The sequence below is a fragment of the Cupressus sempervirens genome, chromosome 2, assembly GCF_028749045.1.
Source record: "Cupressus sempervirens isolate cs-2001-9-10 chromosome 2, ASM2874904v1, whole genome shotgun sequence".
Classification (NCBI taxonomy): domain Eukaryota; kingdom Viridiplantae; phylum Streptophyta; class Pinopsida; order Cupressales; family Cupressaceae; genus Cupressus; species Cupressus sempervirens.
The window spans coordinates 490,475,792-490,495,006 of NC_143119.1; positions in this window are offsets into that span (position 1 = coordinate 490,475,792).

The following is a 19,215-nucleotide window of genomic DNA, read 5'->3' on the forward strand; positions in this document are numbered from 1 at the left end:
TATTTTCAAGAATGATGTCTAACTTCCTTTTCAAAGGACCTTTTGAAACACAACATGCTGAAATCGAATACATCCATACAATGACTAATCATGAACTTGAACATGGTAGTCATAGTAGACATCAAGAACCACCTAAGAATGACAAAGAGAAAGAGAAAGACCATGACACCGATGAGGAACAAGAAGAGGTGGAAATACTCCCTAAACACATAGAAAAATGTCAAAGAGACAAAAAATTTCAAAAGGTCATGGGAATCCTACTTAGCGAAGAGAAAGAAAAGTACTTTCTCAAACTTGCCCAAGAGGGAGCTAAGCTGCCCTCTCATTTCAATGTGGAAACCATCATCATGCCTAAAGAAGAAACTGAGACTTCCAAACTCAAAAAATAATTGAAAATTATGCAAGACCAACTAGCACAGATGATGCATGAGAAAGAGAAACCCACAAAAATGTACACATTAGATGCTCTTTGTCCATTTCCATTTGACAAAAGCATAAACATGCCTCCTTTCCCACAAGGTGTAGAGCTACATAAGTACAACAAGTACTTTAGCACCACTAATCCTCAAGATCACTTGCAAGAATTCGGCACCTTGTCTATGGAGTTTATACATAATCAAACATACCTCATGCATTTATTTTCCAAGATCCTAGGTTGTCATGCTTTGGAATGGTTCTCCCACTTACCTCCTAGTATCAAGATGTTCGATGAAATTGCCAATTTATTTGTCCAAAAATATTCTCATAACATTCAACACCCTATCAACATTCGAGATGTATCCAACCTTTAGAAAGTTGGAGAACCTTTTCTCACATTTCGCCAATGGTGGAGACAACTTTACACTAATTATTCATGCAAAATTCTAGAAACAAAAAAGCTTGACATCTTCACTGATAATCTCCTACCTAATTTTGGATATAGAGTCCAACTTCAAGTTCTGTGTACCTTTGAAGACATGATCACACAAACTATCTGCATCGAGGAATTTATGGTCAAGAAAGGTGAACTCGCCCTTTAGAAGGACATAAAACAAGTTTCCACCTCCAACAAGGATAAAACCAAATATGTCAACAAGAACTGTGAAATTGTACATGATGGAGTTGTTGAAAATGTCACTCCCAAACCTACTAAGGTGGCATTTAATCTCATAGATGGCCTCAATGTGGCCAAAAATGTTGAGAAGCCTCCTCCTAATAACAAGACATCTAGGAAAAAATTGAGAAACTCATGGGCCACACACCCTAAGTGAGAATATACACCCTTGGGTGAACCTTTGGATGTGGTTTACAAAACATTGCTACAACACAAGCTTATTTCACCAATGGACAATACTCGTCCCTATGATCCACAACCACATCCACTATGGTGGAATGAAACCTCATTCTGTGAGTATCACCAAAATAAGGGACACAAAACTAGCAACTGCATAAACTTGCACCATAAAATCTAGGACATGATTGATGCTGGTGAACTTGTGGTAGATGGACATAACAAAAACTTGGATCACAAGGAATTCAAAGATCCTTTCCTAGCCTATGAAAAAGGAGAGACTTTGAAACCAAAACCCAAAAACAAGGTCAACTATACATATTCCAATGATGACAACATGATCAACATGGTTGAACCTATGGATTCTGAATATTGTGATGCCATTACCATTAAGGGAAAACAAGATAATGACAAACCCAAGACACTATTTCTCTTGAGGGGCTCTACTTCCAACACATCGGATAATACACCTTTACAACACTGTGCTCATGTTGTTACTACCTCTCACACCAAGTTGGTGCTCAAAGGCCCTGTGCTTTCTACTCCTGATTTTGAACAACATAAAGAAAAAACTCTTTCTAGTCCATATAGCAAAGGTGAAAAACTTGTAACAAACTCAATAGAAACTAGTTATAGTGTTCTAGATCAATTGAAACAAACCAATGCTCAGATATCTATCTTTTAGTTGCTTAAAATGTTGCCTGCTCATAGGTAAATTCTAGACAAAGACCTCACCAAGGCAACTGTTCATCAAGATCTTGATCTTGAGTGATTTCAATCAATCGTAGGTCACCTAATCTCACCTTATCTTATGACCTTCTCTAAGGAGGATGATAATTCACTGAATCGCCCTCACAATCAACCTCTACACATCAAGGTTATGATCCATCAGACACATGTTCGTCGAGTACTCATCAATAATGGTACTAGCCTAAACATTGTCTCTACTACTCTACTTAGACAATTAAATTATTCTGAGGACTCTATTGATCCTTAACATAAGATCACCATCAAAGCATATGATGAAGTGGAATGAAAGTTTCTAGGTCTTGTGGTCTAACCCATTCATGTTGGTCCTATAGAAAGGGATGTCACCTATCAGGTGCTTGACATTCCCTTGGCTTACAACATTCTATTAGGATGGCCATGGATACATGAGATGCACACTATGCCATCCACATATCACTAATGCATCAAGTTCCCACTTCATGGCTCCAAAGTTACTATTCCTGCCACTACTAGCTATACCTACAATATGTTCAAAGCTGCTAAAACTTTCATCCCTACTAACCATGAATCCACTAATTATCATGACAATAAGCTGAAACAAATTGAGTAGTCATTCAAACTGAAAGAAACTGGCATGGGAGAGTATCATATTGAACTAGGGTTGTCATTAACATCTCTCCCAAAGTCTCCTTGACATTATGGGAGGCCCTTAGAGGCAAAGAAGTCATTCATGATGACACCTTAGACCAAGTATAATGTCACTTTTATCAAGGCTATAGTTCCCTTAGATGATGAAAGTGAAAATAGAGCCATTGTTGCATGGCTTTATAGAGAAGAGGCCCCAATAGACTTAATAGAGCAAGCTTAAGAAATCACTCCTGAGAAATATGGGCCTAGTCTTAGCCTTATGAAGCATTTTGGTTACAAGGGAACTAGCCCTATTGGGTGCAATAACAATGGCCTAATTGATCCTATCAAAACAATAGCTCAAAGCAATAGTGATACAACTGGCCTAGGATTTAAGAAGGTTTCTTTCTATTTGGGACCTAATAAATTCATACTAGAACCTGAGAGCTCATTTGGTAATGAGTCACAAGCTGAGTCAGATACTCTAGAGGAAAAATCTAATGATGAGGATTCCTATTCCTCGTGATCTCACTAAATTTTTTGTCGAGCCAGATGACTTTGTGCCACATGTTAGCACTATTGATGATACCAATGATTCTTCTAAGGACAATATTGAGCAACTCAAAGATCATTCAAAAAAAGGAGAGTCTAGTTAGTCATTACATATTGAGTATCTATGTAAGAACCCAGATGATGAAGGTGAGTATGTCCCTATAACTATTGGGGAGTTCTATAGTCTCTCACCATGTAGCACTAATTCTAAGGAATATGAGTTTGAATCTCTTTCAGAAGTGACTACTGATAAAGACATTGACCAAGTGCATGTCTATGAGATTCAAATCAAAGTGGGTGAAATGTCTAAGGTTAGGTTAGATGGGTCTAATCCCACTAGTGTCCTAGAGTCATCAATTGTTGATGTTAGTACTCTCATAGCCATTCGAACACACCTGTGGATAAAGTCACCGTAGGTCTCAAATTACTAGTCCAAGCACTTAATGACTATATTGTGAATGCAATTGAACCAACCATTACTCTTTCCCTCACACATCCTGAGCTTATAGACTAGAACCCTAATGCATTTAGTGAAGTCTCTATGTTCTAGAATGACTATGCTCTCACTTGCCACCTAAATGCTATCGAACCTATAACATCTTCCACCAATGAGTAGAACATCAACATGATTGAGGCTAACATCAAATATCTCAATCATACAATTAAAAAGAAAAGATGCAAAAGGTCTAGTGGTGAAAACCATATTGTGGCAGTGTCAAAACCATAAAAAGTAAAAATAAAAGATGTATCCAAGGGTAAAAACCTTTCTGAGGCACCCGCGGATGAGATATTTGATGCACTTTCAAGTCACTTTTAGGAGAGATCATTAGTGTTGATAGAGCCAACATAGCCAATTAATCTGAGCATAGAAGAACATCTTCATATGATACATCTAGCATAGTCACTATCAGCTAAAGGAAAGGAAGAATTCATTGCCTTTTCAAAGAAAAGAAGATAAATTTTTCGTGGACATACTCTAACATGCCAAGACTAGATCCTGATCTTATCATGCATCACTTGTCCATAGCACTAGGCATCAAACTAGTTAAATAGAAACTTCATAAAATGCATCATCATGTCACATTACTTATAAAAGTAGAATTGGAGAAACTTCTAACAGTTGGTTTCATCCAAGCAATTGATTATGCTGAATGGATATCCAATATTGTTCTAGTCTCCAAGCACAATGAATCTATCAGGGTTTGTACTAAATTTCATGATCTTAAATTGGCATGTCCTAAAGACAACTTTCTAATTCCTAATATAGATATGATAGTGGACATGATGGCTGGCTATGAGATGTACTCACTTATGGATAAGTTTTCTTGATATAATCAAATGAAAATTACACTAGAAGACCAAGAGAAAATGGCTTTCACATGTGCATTGGGAACCTTTTGCTTTAATGTAATGCCATTTGGCTTCAATAACACTGGTGCTACATATCAAAGGGCTGTTACTATAATTTTCTATGACATGATGCATAAAACCATGGAGGACTACGTAGATGATACCTTGGTCAAAAGTGCTAAATGCAATACTCATCTACAAGATTTGGGACCCATCCTAGATCATATGGAAAAATTCAATCTTCGACTCAATCCTAAGAAATGTACATTTGGTGTCACATCAAGGAAGTTTCTAGGATACATCATCTCTACAAAAGGAATTGAGGTGGATCCAAAGAAAGTACAAGCAATAATGGACATGCCACCACCTCAAAACATTAGTCAGATGGGAGGTCTATAGGGAAGGCTCTAGTCTATTCATAGGTTTATCTCACAATTGGCAGATAGATCACAACCCTTCACAAGGACCTTACATAAGGGTGTGAAATTCAATTGGAGCCAGGATTGTGAGAAAAGCTTAACACAAATCAAATAATATCTTGTCAATCTACCAATCCTGATGCCTCCTATCCATGGGAAGCCTTTGTTTTTATACATTTCAACAATTGAAACATCTCTAGGAATCCTATTGGATCAGGAAGACAATGACAACAAAGAGAGAGCTATCTACTACTTGAGTCGCACATTGATCTCTTATGAGAGGAACTATAGCATCATTGAAAAATCTTGCTTGGTCGTTGTCTTTGCTTTCCAAAATTTGAGACACTACATGCTTGCCCATACTATGAAACTCATGGCTAAAATAGATCAAGTAAAGTACTTGCTTAGTAAGGCAGCTCTCATGGGAAGATTGGCTAAATGGGCTATGATACTTAGTGAGTTTGACATCCAGTATGTTGAATGCAAAGCTATCAAGGGATAGGCAATTGCAGATCAGCTGGCTAATGAACCTATGTAGAGCCTTCTACTAGTGAACATTGATTTCCTTGATGAGTCAATCCTAACACTCACACACCAAATGTGGGTCATGTTCTTTGATGGGTCCTTCATAGAATAGGGATCAGGTGCCAGATTTCTCTTCATTACACCATAGAGATATTCATTGCCCAAAGTGTACAAGATTTTGTTTCCTTGTACAAACAACATTGCTAAATATGAGGCTTTGATCAATGGCATGAAAATTGCAGCCAAATGGAGAGTGGATCAGTTAGACATCTTTGGTGACTCTCAGGTTTTCATCAATTAGGTTAATGATGTGTACCAAACAAAGGATGAAAATTAATTCCTTACAAAGGCATGGCTGTTGACTTGAAGAAGTATTTTGTGTACATTAACTTCCATCAAGTTCCACATGAAAATAATAAAATGGCTGATGCCATGGCTACTTTGGCCTCCCTACTACAAAGGCCTGAAAATGACCTCCAACATGAGTTCTTGGTGGAAGTGTTACACTACCCAACCTATGACACCCCTAATTCTAGGATGATCTATTCCATTGTAGGAAAAGAATCATCCCACTACCATCACATCTATTCCTATCTTGGCAATTAAACTATTCTAGAAGGGCTAACCCAGAATGAGAAACATTATCTAATCTTTAATGCTTTGTGTTATGTCATTATTGTTGAGGACCTATATAGGAGAGATCTCAACAAAACACTCCTTAGGTGTTTAGAAATCAAAGACTCCAAACACACACTAATTGATGTTTTCAAGGGCATTTGCGAATCTCACTCAAATGGCCTGACACTAGCTCGCAAACTCCTTAGAGCTGGTTAGTATTGGCCTAAAATGGAGCAAGAAGCTATCAAGTATGCTAGATCCTACCAGCAGTGTCAGCTTCATGGGAACCTAATCCATGCTCCAGCCAAAGAGTTAATTCCCTCTACTAAAACATGGCCATTTCAACAATGGGCCTTTGACTTGGTGGGTCAAATCCACCCAACCTCTTTTAATGGACATAAGTTCATCATCGCAAGTACATATTACTTCATGAAGTGGGTAGAGGTAGTAACTCTTGTAGTTGCTGATGGAAAAACTATAGCTCTTTTTATCACAAACTACATCATTTACAAATATGGTGTACCATCCTCAATCATTACTAACAATGGAGGACAATTCAAGAATAAAGACCTCAAGGAACTATGCAAGAAATTCAAAATCACACAACATTGGTCTTCCATTTATTACCCCCAAGGTAATGGCCAGGTTGAAGCATCCAATAAGGGGATCCTCAAAATCCTTCATCACATAGTTAGAAAATTAGGGAGAGACTGGCACCTCTAGATTAATATAGCCTTGTGGGCATATAGGACAAGCATTAGAACCCTAATGGGCATGACTCCCTTTGCTTTGGTCTATGGAGCAGATGTTGTGCTTCCAATAAAGGTTGAGATCCCTACCTTGAGAATCTCTATGAAGGGTCTTATTACTAATGATGACTATAGGATAGTTCAACTTTAGGAGCTAGTGTTACTGGATGAATGTCAACAAGTGGTATGTGATCATCTGCGAGCATATCAACAAAGAATGTCAAGAAGCTACAATCGGAGGGTCAAGCCACATGACTTCCAACTAGTTGATCTTGTCCTAAGGGAGAGCCCTAAGAATAAACAACAAAAAGTTCAAAAAGGGAAGTTTGAACCAAACTGGCTCAGTTCTTAAATCATTACTACAATATATGAATTTGACACCTACCAGCTTTCCACAACCAAAGGAGAAGTGCTCAAGGAACCTATCAACACTCTCAACCTAAAGAAATTTTACAATTGATTTGATATTAGTAGCTCTTTGCACATATTTGTATGTCCTAAAAAAAATTAGAAAAATCAGAAAAAGTTTTGAAAAAATTGTTACCCTAGTGAAAACCTAGTAATAGGTGCCTTGGTAACACCATTTTTTTTTTTGAAAAAATACAAAAAAAAAAATCAAAAAGAAAAAAATATGAAAAAATTGAAAAACAAAAAAAGTTCCATTGGTGAAAATCTAGAAACAAGCATCATGGTAGAAAAAAAAAGAAAGCCTTGCCAAGAAGGTGAAAACCTGGCAAACAGGTGCCTCTTGTTCCCAATGCTCGATCTTGCAGCCCATCTTCTAGCTTTCTATATAGTTTCTTTACTGCTTTCCTACTTTTCACTCATGTATCCATGGATTGAGTCTTTTCACAACTCAAGGGCATTCCCCTTTAGTGTCACTCATTTGAGATTCTCCTCATAGAATCTCTTTCATGATAGTCACCAGTTATTTTAGCTATGTCTGTTGACTATCATTAGTGTCACTCTTTTCAAGATTCTCCTCCTAGAATCTCTTTCACAACAATCATTAGTTGTTTCAACTGTGTATGCCTACTATTACTTGGGTCATGTCTCCATATTTATTCATGGAAGATCTCTCTTACGTCAGTTACTAGTCATTCTAGCTATGTCTATCTATTGCTACCTAGTCCTCTTTAGGTTCTTCTCCTCAAAGATTCCTCTTTGACCTCAGTCACTAGTCATTCTGACTATGTCTCCCTACTATCGTCACCCTACTAAAGAGATTTATTTCAAACATATTATGGACACTAATACTTGACATCAATCTTGTAACATAAAAATGAACTCAAAACAACATACTTGTTTGGGTATGTTGAGCATTTTCTTTGTTTGCTTTGTTCTCACTTTATCATGTCTGCTCGACTAACTTGATGATGTCATTTCTGACTAGAGAAGTAATGACTGGGGGCACAATATTTTCTTTGTTTTCTATTTTTGATTTATTTCCAAAACATCTAAAACATTCATGAAAGAGGGGTGTCCACTATAAGAGCCTCCATCTCATGTTGGATGGCCATGTGCACCTTGACTCCTCTTAATTGGGCAATTAGTAAGATTGGTACTTTTCCTTGTCTGTTGAAGTGAATTATTTATGCTCTAGTAATATCTAATACTCATCTTGCTAAGTGAATGTACAGGTCATTGCAAGTACAAATTATGAATGTTGTCCTAGGATATCAATGCAAAGGCTGTTGCAGACATACTACTTATCGATTAATGAGCACAAGAAGGATCTTTCATGTGTTTGGCATGTTTGCATGTAAACAACATTCTGGTCATCCTAGTGTTTATGATCTGATGCTTATGTTAACTTTTTATATTAAAAGGGACAAATGTTCTAGTCATTCTAGCTTCTTGTGCCTCAAATGCTTACATTTAATCTTGACAAACCTATGACATATGTCTTATTCATATTTCCATGATTGGAAAGTCAGTGGTAATTGTGGGACATATAAGCATTGTTTAAGTCCAGAAATGATAAATTATTGAGGCTTGGTAACCAGACCTAGGGTTGCATTTAATATAATCTTGCATTACATACTTCACTTGCATAAGCACACAATTTAGTTATGATTTTGTTTCTATCCTTTGTGATGGGGGATTGGGGGTATCTTCAAACGTATTAGGGTTCTCTACTACTACACAAGTGTTTGGTTCATCGATTCATGCTCCTTGATGGAAGACCTACCACTATCAAGAAAAAGCATGCAACACAACATGAGATTTCAGTACATTTCCATATGCATTGCATCCATATACTCATATCATCTACTCTACTTAATCACATCACATCACATCAAAGTACACATGCATCTCATAGTCATCAATATCTCATATACATCAAAGTAAAATAGACACAAACAATGACATGTACACAGTGATACTTGACTCAATGGATTAGTACAAAAAATGGGTGCTACTCAAGCACTGTTGGTCAAAATGATACAAAATGGTGCTCGCACACCAATTGATACATAGCCAGATAACAAGATCAAGAGCCATGAACATATAATCTAACTCTGTCATGTACCCTCATCTTTGGGAGGAGTAGGAGTGGTAGGTGGAGGAGAAGGTGGTGACATGTCAGGTCTAGCAGGAGGTCGTGCACCCCTAGACTCACGAGCATACTATGAGAATCACTAAACCTATAGAGCCTCATTAGGCACCACTGTCAAGTATGTAGAAAAATAAATTGCTACTCAGGGTGCTTGTAAACAAACCTCATCCTATAACATCTCTACCCTCTACTCGATAGCTTGTGCATGCTCTCTCCATCTATTAATATGTTAATCTCACTCTACTAGTTGTGTGTCTCAGATAGCTATTGATATCTATAAGTCTCCCAACTAATGGGAGGTTGCAAAAATCCACTCTTAGTATCACCACACTATACTCTACACCCTAGTAGTAGGCCTTGTCTAGTAACTCTAGGGCCTACTACTATGGTGCCTCCTGTTGTGGCACCTGCTCCTCGATCCTTGGCCTCTATCACCGACCCTGTGCTGTCCCACTACCTCCAGCCCCAGTATCATATCCCATCTATCAGGGAGGAATTTGTACTTATTGAGTCCTATGATAGACCTCTGGCTATGGCTTTCTACTGAGGTTCCTCTTGCTACTATGGGGCCTGTCACTATGGAGCCCGTGTGGCCATCCCCAAGGGATCTGTAAACCACAGGAATGGGTGGCTAATCAAATGAGCCTGGTATGTAGGCATCATCCTTGCATCCGTCACATCTAGGAGATAGTCCCACTATGTTGCAACCAAGTTGCACACATCTATCATCGATCACCCTAGGTCTAGTCATGGTGGCTACCCCAACTCTATGTCCTTCGCTAGTCTAGCGTAGGCACAGTACTCATGTGATATATCCTAAAGTCAATTGTACTGCTGCCACACTTGTGAAATCAAAAATTGCTCAATGATCTATGTCATCCTGTCTAATAGTGGCAATGAGAAAAATATCCAACCCAACTCTCTAAGGGCATCATCCCACTCCTTTGTCTCTCACCAAGGCCACCATATGATGGAGACCAAGTCATCAAGATGAGTCCTCCAGTGCTCAATCTTACTTAGGGCAACTTGGGTAATGTGTCCTTGGTATCAACAGATGTATAGCTCCATCAGCTCATGGGCATCCTCATGAATGGCTTGACATACTGGTAGATGCTCCCATGCCTAGATCTATAGCACATACACCTCGACAGCCATAGTCTTCTTTCCATGGAAGACTATCTAATGTATCTCATGGAACATGTGTGCCAACATACACTAGCCCCACTCAAATATCTCTAGACCTCTACCATCTGATGTAGCATAAATCACCAACCACACTCCAGGCCATGCTATCTCCTATTTGGCATTAGAAAGAAACTTAGAAAGATTTCTAACACTATTTCCAATCTATGCGTCTTCCTATAGGTGTGTATAAGCTCATCCTAGGTGATGGCTCATCCACTAGCCAATTGCGTCCCAAACATGATAGATAGTGCCTCTATACCTGCCTAGGGCACCACATCATATATCACTCTCAATCCATGGAATGTGATCCATAATATCCTCTAGATGTCCTTCAAGGTGATCATCATCTCCCCCACTAGTAGATGAAAGGTGTTCATCTCCAAATGGAAATGCTTCACCAAGGCTGTGAGAAGGCTGTGACTCACCAGCACTACTAGGATTTGGCATAGTGAAGATAGACCCAATCGCTCAATATGTGCTATGTTAGGAGTGTCGAGACTCTAAATTAGAGCTCCATAGGGTAGAAAATGAGGCCTAAATGACACATCATTGAAGACCTCCTACATACATGACCCACAACAAAAAGAAAACAATCAGTACTTAGTCGATATAGCTCAATAATGAAGAAAAAATGTAAATTCTACGTTAAAATGCAAAAAAAATTTAAAAATTATACTTTGTTGTCACTAGATTTTGTGAGACATCACAAGATCTCATGTGAGATTTCATCTATTCAAATAAGAATTCATTTCTTTGTGCAAAAATTCAAATTCTTGCACGAGAAACGAGATCTCGCATGTGAAGATCGAGAAGAGTTTCTCGTTCTTCAAGCCAAAAGTGGGTATCTCCCATGCAAGAACCTCCACTTAAGCAAGCGAGAAAACACCAATCTATGTTTCTTGGCATGAGAAGAGAATTTCTTTGTGTAAGAAAGGACAATCTCATGTGAAGACTAATTTTACCATAATTAAAAAACATGCTTAAAAATGTAATAAATGACATCGTAAAGTGTGAAAATGAAAGTATGAAGTTGGGAAATTGATGACTCCCTAGAGGTCCATAGTCCAGCAGTCGGTTGTGTTGTCTGGACCACTCAAAATAATGATCTTGCACATTCACTGCCATACCCCTCTCAAAGCTTAATTCACTAAAAGACAAAATGCATAAATGAATTGAAAATGACCCCTTGGGCCCTTATATAGGGGTTGACCTAATTTTTGAAAGTGCTTTGATTTGTGCTAAAATCACCCCCTGTCTAATTTGACTACTCTAAATCCATTTTTAGGATTGAATTTGAAATCTGACACACCTAAGTGCCTCAAAACATGTTTTAAAATTTTGGGGACTGACGAGATTGAGCACTTGTGCAGTCTAAATTTTTTTCATATTTTGGGGATTCCTAGAATTCTTTCAACTCAAAATTCTTCATATTTTCAAAATTCATTTTGGAAATAGTCAACTCAAGTCAACTATCTTCAAATCTGGTCAACTTTTGGTCAAACTTGGTCTTCTCAACCTTGAAGTCAGTACAAGTCGACTCTGAATTTTCTTCTGATCATTTTGATCTCTTCTACATTCTGCTAAATCTTGGATTTCTTCTATATCTTTCAACATACTCCTTACACCATATTTCTAGGGTGTCATCTTTCAATTTTTCTTCTGAGGGGGCAGGATGATTACATCATTGATTTTTTAATCCAAATTAATCTAAATCTTCATTGCTCACGGCATTTTGTCCCTATCTTATGTACTCATCACTTGGGGCATCTCCTTCCCCTCTATCTGGCATCTTTTTCATATATCTCATCTTTCTATTAGCTAATTGTATCAATTTCAAGTATCTAGGTGTTCTATCTAGATCCTTAAAGGTTAAGCTCCATTTTGGAGATAATATTTTAAATGCTATCAATTTTAGGTATCTAGGTGTTCTATTTGGATCCTTAAGGGTTAAACTCTGTTATGAGAGAAAGCTTTTAAATGCTATCAATTTTAGGTATCTAGGTGTTCTATTTGGATCCTTAAGGGTTAAACTTTGTTATGAGAGAAAGCTTTTAAATGCTATCAATTTCAGGTATCTAGGTGTTCCATCTAGATCCTTAAGGGTTAAACTTCATTTTGAGGGAAACCTTTTAAATGCTTATCAATTTTAGGTAACTAGGTGTTCTATCTACATCCTTAAAGATTAAGCTCCATTCTGGAGATAGTCTTTTAAATGCTTATCAATTTTAGGTATTTAGGTGTCCTATCTGGATACTTAAAGATTAAGCTCCATTCTAGAGATAGTCTTTTAAATGCTTATCAATCTTAGGTATCTAGGTGTTCTATCTGGATCCTTAAGGGTTAAAATTTTTTATGAGGGGAACCTTTTAAATGCTTATCAATTTGGGTATCTAGGTGTTTTGCTTGGATTCCTTAGGATCAAGCTCTATTCTAGAGATGGTTCTTAAAAAGCTTATTAGTTGGTCTTTGTATCATCAACTTTACAATCGATCTCATCTTTGCATCATGCTTTCTAATTTTATTTGAATTGAACATGTTGCTCACACATTCATTCAAAGAAGGGAAAAATGTAATACCCCTAAATTGGCTCATTACCATTAGACCAATTCAAGTCTATCTAATCAATTCTAAAGTCCTATTTCATTAGGCAATTCTCATTCTAATTGTCACTACTTGACTTAATTGTCAAATGTAGAAAACCCTAAATCTACATTAATCATGCTCTTTATTTAATTCCCAAAGTATGGACTCTTATTAGTCACATTAAACTTGTGAATTAAGATTTAATTTAATTTAAAGTATTTACACTTTAATTAAATTAAATTATATCCTAAGACTAATGTACTAGGGATTAAAATTATTTAATTTAATAATTATGCTTGTTTTAATTAATTGAATGTGATTATTCAATTAAATAGAAAATGCATTTATAAGATCATATCTCACTTTATTAAATTCAATAATATCTTCAAAATCTTCTCTTCAGTTATAAATGGAAACTTTGAGTGAACTATCTCTCGAACTAGAATCAATCTAGTTAACTTGATCTCACACCCATGGAAAGTTCAATTAACTGCTCATCACACTCAGATCAGAAATAGTTCACTTCACCTACATAATGAAGTTTGCATCTTAACTGAATCTTTGCTTCAATCCTGACTGTGAATTTGAGTTGATCTCACCCATTGATGGATTCCAAGAATTCTATTTAAGGGACTCATAATTCTTCATTAAGGAGGTTGGAAATTATTGCTATCAAATCACTGCTAAAATACATACTCATTCAATCTCATTATATTTTCATAATACTTTCATTTCTTTGCTCAATATCATATAGTGCTAATATGTATACATTTAATCTAGTTTGTTTTACATATTCTTAGAATAATTGCATAATCATTTAGATTACTTGCATGTGCATATAAGTTAATCTACTTAAATCCTTTGTTCTTAGAGGGTCTGGTTGCTTAAACCTCATATCTCAAGATGCTAATAGGAAAAATCCTTCTAGATAGAAGGCAATAGGTTGCCTTATAGGATTATTCTTGGGTGAACAATCTCGTGTTCATTCTAGGATGAATGCACATACATTACCATGTGGAAGTGTGTGTGTTAACTCTGAGACCACATTCTGCATATACAAATGCTTCTCCTATATTTTGTTTAGTTGAAGGAAAAGTGGGAGATGAATTTTTCTGTGAACTTTGACCAAGATTTGATAGTACCAAAAAGTTTGGAATACCATTCTAGTGCGGGCCAACCTAGAGAATGAGGGAAAAATCTCATGAGGTAGGTGGGATCATCACTGAGTTTGGTACAAGAGGCACAAAATTCTTTGATGTGATCAATGCGGTTCCCTCTTCCTCAGTATTTTTGAATCTTGGAGCCTCAAAGTGTTTTGGGAATAGAGGAATATATACATTTTTATCAAATGGATTAGGACATAAGTCCCATTCTATATATAGAGCTTGTTTCTTTTGGACTCCCAATGCCTCAACTTGTTTTGTAATTTGTTTGAATTGTTGTAGTAATTCTTCATTAGGGTATTGCATAATAACTTTCTCTTTAAGTCTTTTGTGTCTATGAGTAGATCACTTGCTATGGCAATAACTATGTCTACTCAGTTCAAGCATTTCTATGTCTAAAGAATCAAGTGATGTGTCACTAGGTGGTGGAGGTATGTTAGTACCTCGAAGAAAAAAGGGTCCCTCTTGTGATAGATGTTGGGGTACTTGTTGTGGTATTGACTATGATTATTGTACCATGTGTTTTTGTTGCATCATTTGTCATCGTAGCTTTTGTACCATTTGATGTGGTTGTTGTTGAGATGCCTCTGCTAGTTGCATGTGAGACCATGCATGTGATTGTTATTGTAGAGGTATCTATGGCACATGTTGTTGTTGCAACAAGCGTTGTTGATATGAAACTTGTTTCTTAAGGAATTTTTGGTATTCCAACTATTTTTTGACTTGCTCTTATTGTTTATCAAACATGGCTTGTTATTGTTGGAATTATTGTTGGTACATTTCACATAAGTCAAGTGGGTTTACATTGGATTATGTGTTAGGTACATTGGATGATTGCACCTCTTAGGTTATTTTTGTTGTGGTTGATGTTGTTGTTGATATGTCAAATGTGTGTTGAGAGGACTTAAACTTGGTTGTGAATTAGAAACTTTACGCCCTTGTACCACTGTGGGTTGATGTTGTTGTGGGAGTTGATTATGTCCTTGAGAATTGAACACCACATTTGGGTCGTTGTTTTATGTTTTAGAGGTTTTTCCTTGGGACATCATATTGCCTTGACAATGTGACATGTTCCTTTTGGTAATGGGCATAATATCAATAAGACTTTTCCTTTATACATCAATAGGAATTTTTTCAATGGATGTTTCACATGGTGTACTCATTGGAGGCTCCATAACATTTGACGTCATAACATTTTGTAGAGTTAGGACCAAAGGTGTTCTTTTTTTATTTTCCTCCAAACAAGGTATGCTTGGAATCCCTAGAGTACAAGTCCCTTTAGGTATGTCTTATTGTTCCATCATGTGATTGAGATCAAGTCTTACCATCCTTTTTGGATATTTAGGAAGAGTCGTGTTTTCCTTTTTTTATTTGTGTTTCGTTAAACAAGGGATTAATGTTATGTGTTCAAATGTACTTTAGAGGATTTCAATGTTTTATTCTTGATGGGACCTTATAGGTGCCATTATTTTGTTTGAAAACTCTAAAGGTTGTTTTCCCTTATATAATTCCAAATTAATCATGGGTTGTATATTTTATAGTGTTGAATTGGTTTGATGTTTGGGCTTAGGCCCTTCCAAGTTTGGGTTGAATTTGATAATTTCTTAGGTTGCCAAAAGTTTAATGTTCTTTCGAAAGGTTTTATCTTGACATGCCCTAGCCATTTCTTCATTAGTGATTCCATAATCTCTGCTAGAGTCATCACTTAGGTGTACAATACCTTGTTGTGTGTTTGATGTGTTAGGGTTGAAGGTACTTGTGTTGGGTTTGCTAAATTTGAAGGAGTGTGTTTGTTCATCCTTAGGTGTGTTCGGTACACTTCCACCTTTGGGTGGTATCAACATGAATATAGGTTCAAAGTTAGGACTCCATTGAACCATCTGATGTGTAGGGGAAGTGTTTGAAGGAAACCTCATAGTAGGTGTGTTTCTTAGGGTTTCTTCTGTCATCTCTTGATTATGGTGATCTTGCAGATACATGTTTAAGGGGTCCACAAGTAAAGGTTATGATGCCTTGATTTGGTCTTTGTCAAATATTTTTTGGGTTTTCTTGCTCTTCTTTCATATTGGATGAGGTTTTGGTTGTGTTGGCACCTCAAAAAACAAGGGTTGACAAAGTTCTTCAGGTCTCTGAGATGATTCTGTCCTAGTGAGTGTTGGCATGATAACTAAGGATGCAGATGTAGTGGAGAAAAACCTAAATTGACTCCCTACCTTTCAAGTGTGCACCTAAACTACCAATGGCACTCATAAAGTACCTAGTGTACCCACTTGGGGCACTAAAGGTAAGCAGTTGGTAAGCAGAAGGTATGTAGTTGGTAAATAGAGGTGTTAGGGTGACTAAAATGCAAAATGTGAATGATTTGAGTGATTTTGAGTGGTTTCTAAGGTTTAAGGATGCAATAAAAGCTATGGAAGTGTAGATTAGGGTTTTCAAACCTAAGATGAAATCCCTTTTTACCATGTGTGCTCTAAAACTACCAAGTACACACTAAAATTGTGAACTATGCACTTGAAGTGTGTAGTTGGTAAAACATGGGTGCAGTTGGTAAAATAGGTCAAAATTTTATAATTAGGATGTGGGTATGCAAAATATGATAATTTTTTTAGATTTCTAGGTCTTTGGGGATGTTGTGAAACCTAATGAGGGGCCAAATGAACTATATTTTTTATATGTAAGGTGTAAATGTTTTGAATTTAGGTGAAATCTTTGAAAGGTAATAGCCCAAGAGATTAACAATATGACAATAGAGTTTGGATCTTGACCATAAAGAGGAAAAAATGAAAAGAGCAAAATGACAAATTCAAATCCATCTTGACATAGGTAGAGTTTGACCAAAGAAAATGACAAAATGACCATGGTCAAGATCCATTATCCATTGACACAATGAAATACTCTAAGGTCCATACTTTTGTTTAGATTTTTTACTAAATTCAAAGGTTTTGGGTTCAAAATGACATTTAGGGGGCTCAAAATGAAGATTATTCTGATCAAATATGCAATATGCAATGGTCCTATGATGTGAAATGATGTTTGGGGTGAAGAATGTAGTTTTAGGGTCCCAAAATGTAGTTTGGGAGCCCAAAATGGTCTTGCTAGTCACCAAGTGCACCTTGACAGCATCAAGTGTGCTCCAATAGCATGAGCTACACCTATGGTGCACTTGGGGCTAGTTTGGGTGAAATTGGTTGTTTCATGGAGTAGTTGGGAGACTGGGTTGAATGGTTGTTGATTCTAGGTTGGGTGATTCTCCAGTTACGATACCATAGAGCTAGGATTTTGGGGATAATGTTAATGTTGGCTAGGAGATACAGAATGAAGGCTATGACCTAAGGAATGGAGTCCTAAGTGATGACAATGATGGCTAGGGCATGCAAAATGTAGATTAGGACATGCTAATGTAGGGGGCCTATCCAAGTACTTATAGACACCTCTAAAGTCTCAAAATGTTGTCTAGAAGTCCAAACTAGGTCCTTAGAATACCAAGTGCATTCAGATAGTACCAACTCCACCTATGGTATAGTTGGGGCTAGTTAGGGCACAATTGTTAGTTTTAGGGTGTAGTTGGTAAATTGGGTTGGAACTAAGGCAATTTTGTGGTTTTTTGGTTTCCAGGTTGATGTTCAAGAGAGCCAAACAATAGAGGAGAGTGCTAAGACTAGGATAAAGACTTAGAATGATGTTTAGGACACCCAGAATGATTGTTAAAATGTGCAATATGGAGGTTGGGTATATAAATATGTAAGGTTTTTGGCCACTAAAACAAGGTTTTTAGTAAGGGAATTCTGTTTAGTAAGTGAATGAAAAACTTCCTCAAAAGCTCTCCCAACCCTAAGAATTGGGGTTTGATGCACCACAAGGGTTCTAGAGGAGAGCTATCATGCAACAATACCACCAACACAACTTTCATCATAATTGAGTTTTATATAATGGCTAGAATGTTGACATGGGTTTGGCCTGTTACTGCTCTCAATTTATCCCCTAGCATATCTAATATCAAATATCTTGGTACAAGGAAAGCTTGTCTAAGAAGTCACATGGATTTCTCTTACACCCAAAATCCATGAATGGCAAGGGGAGAGAATATGTCAATGTAAATCCTACGTTTTTTAAACACCATAAACATACCAAGGAGAATAAAAAAAGTTCATTTTATGCAGCAAATGAAGTCTTATTTAATCTCAGAAATCCACACACATGGTTTTGACAAGCACATAGGGTCTTCACCAACATCCTACAAACAAGAATTAGTAATTTTTAATGATTAGTCTTCATGCAATGGTCACCACATGTTGCAAATAGAACATAAATAACATAAAAAACATTTAATCTAGGTCCTAGAAAGAAACACAAACCCTAGATGTAGATTCTCAGTTATGTATGTGCTTTTTGTGGATCAACTATGCTCTGATAGAGTAAATTGCACCTCAAAAGGCTAGAATGGCTCAAGATGCCCCAAAGTGTGCTTATACAGTGTTAACTATACCCATGGTGCACTTGGGGCCTATAAGGGCACAATCAGTAGTTTTTAGGCATAGTTGGGAGGCCAGTTGCAAGTTGTAGAGAAAGAAACTTTAAATATTACCCAAAAAATTGAAATTTTAAAATCTACTCCCCAAGTGCACTCAAACAATTCAAACTACACCCATGGTGTAGTTGGGGCCTAGAAGGGCACAGTTGGTGGTTTTAAAGTGTACTTGCTAAGCTAGGAATAATAGTTAGGGGTTATGGTGTCTCCTAGCACCCTAAAACTGCCTCCTAGAGTTCCCAAGTGCACCCTGATAAAGCAGAGTGCACCCTAGGATAGCAAGCTAATAGAATGCATAAAATGAGAGAATATAACCATATTTATAGACCCCCTAATTAATCAATATTTGATATGGAA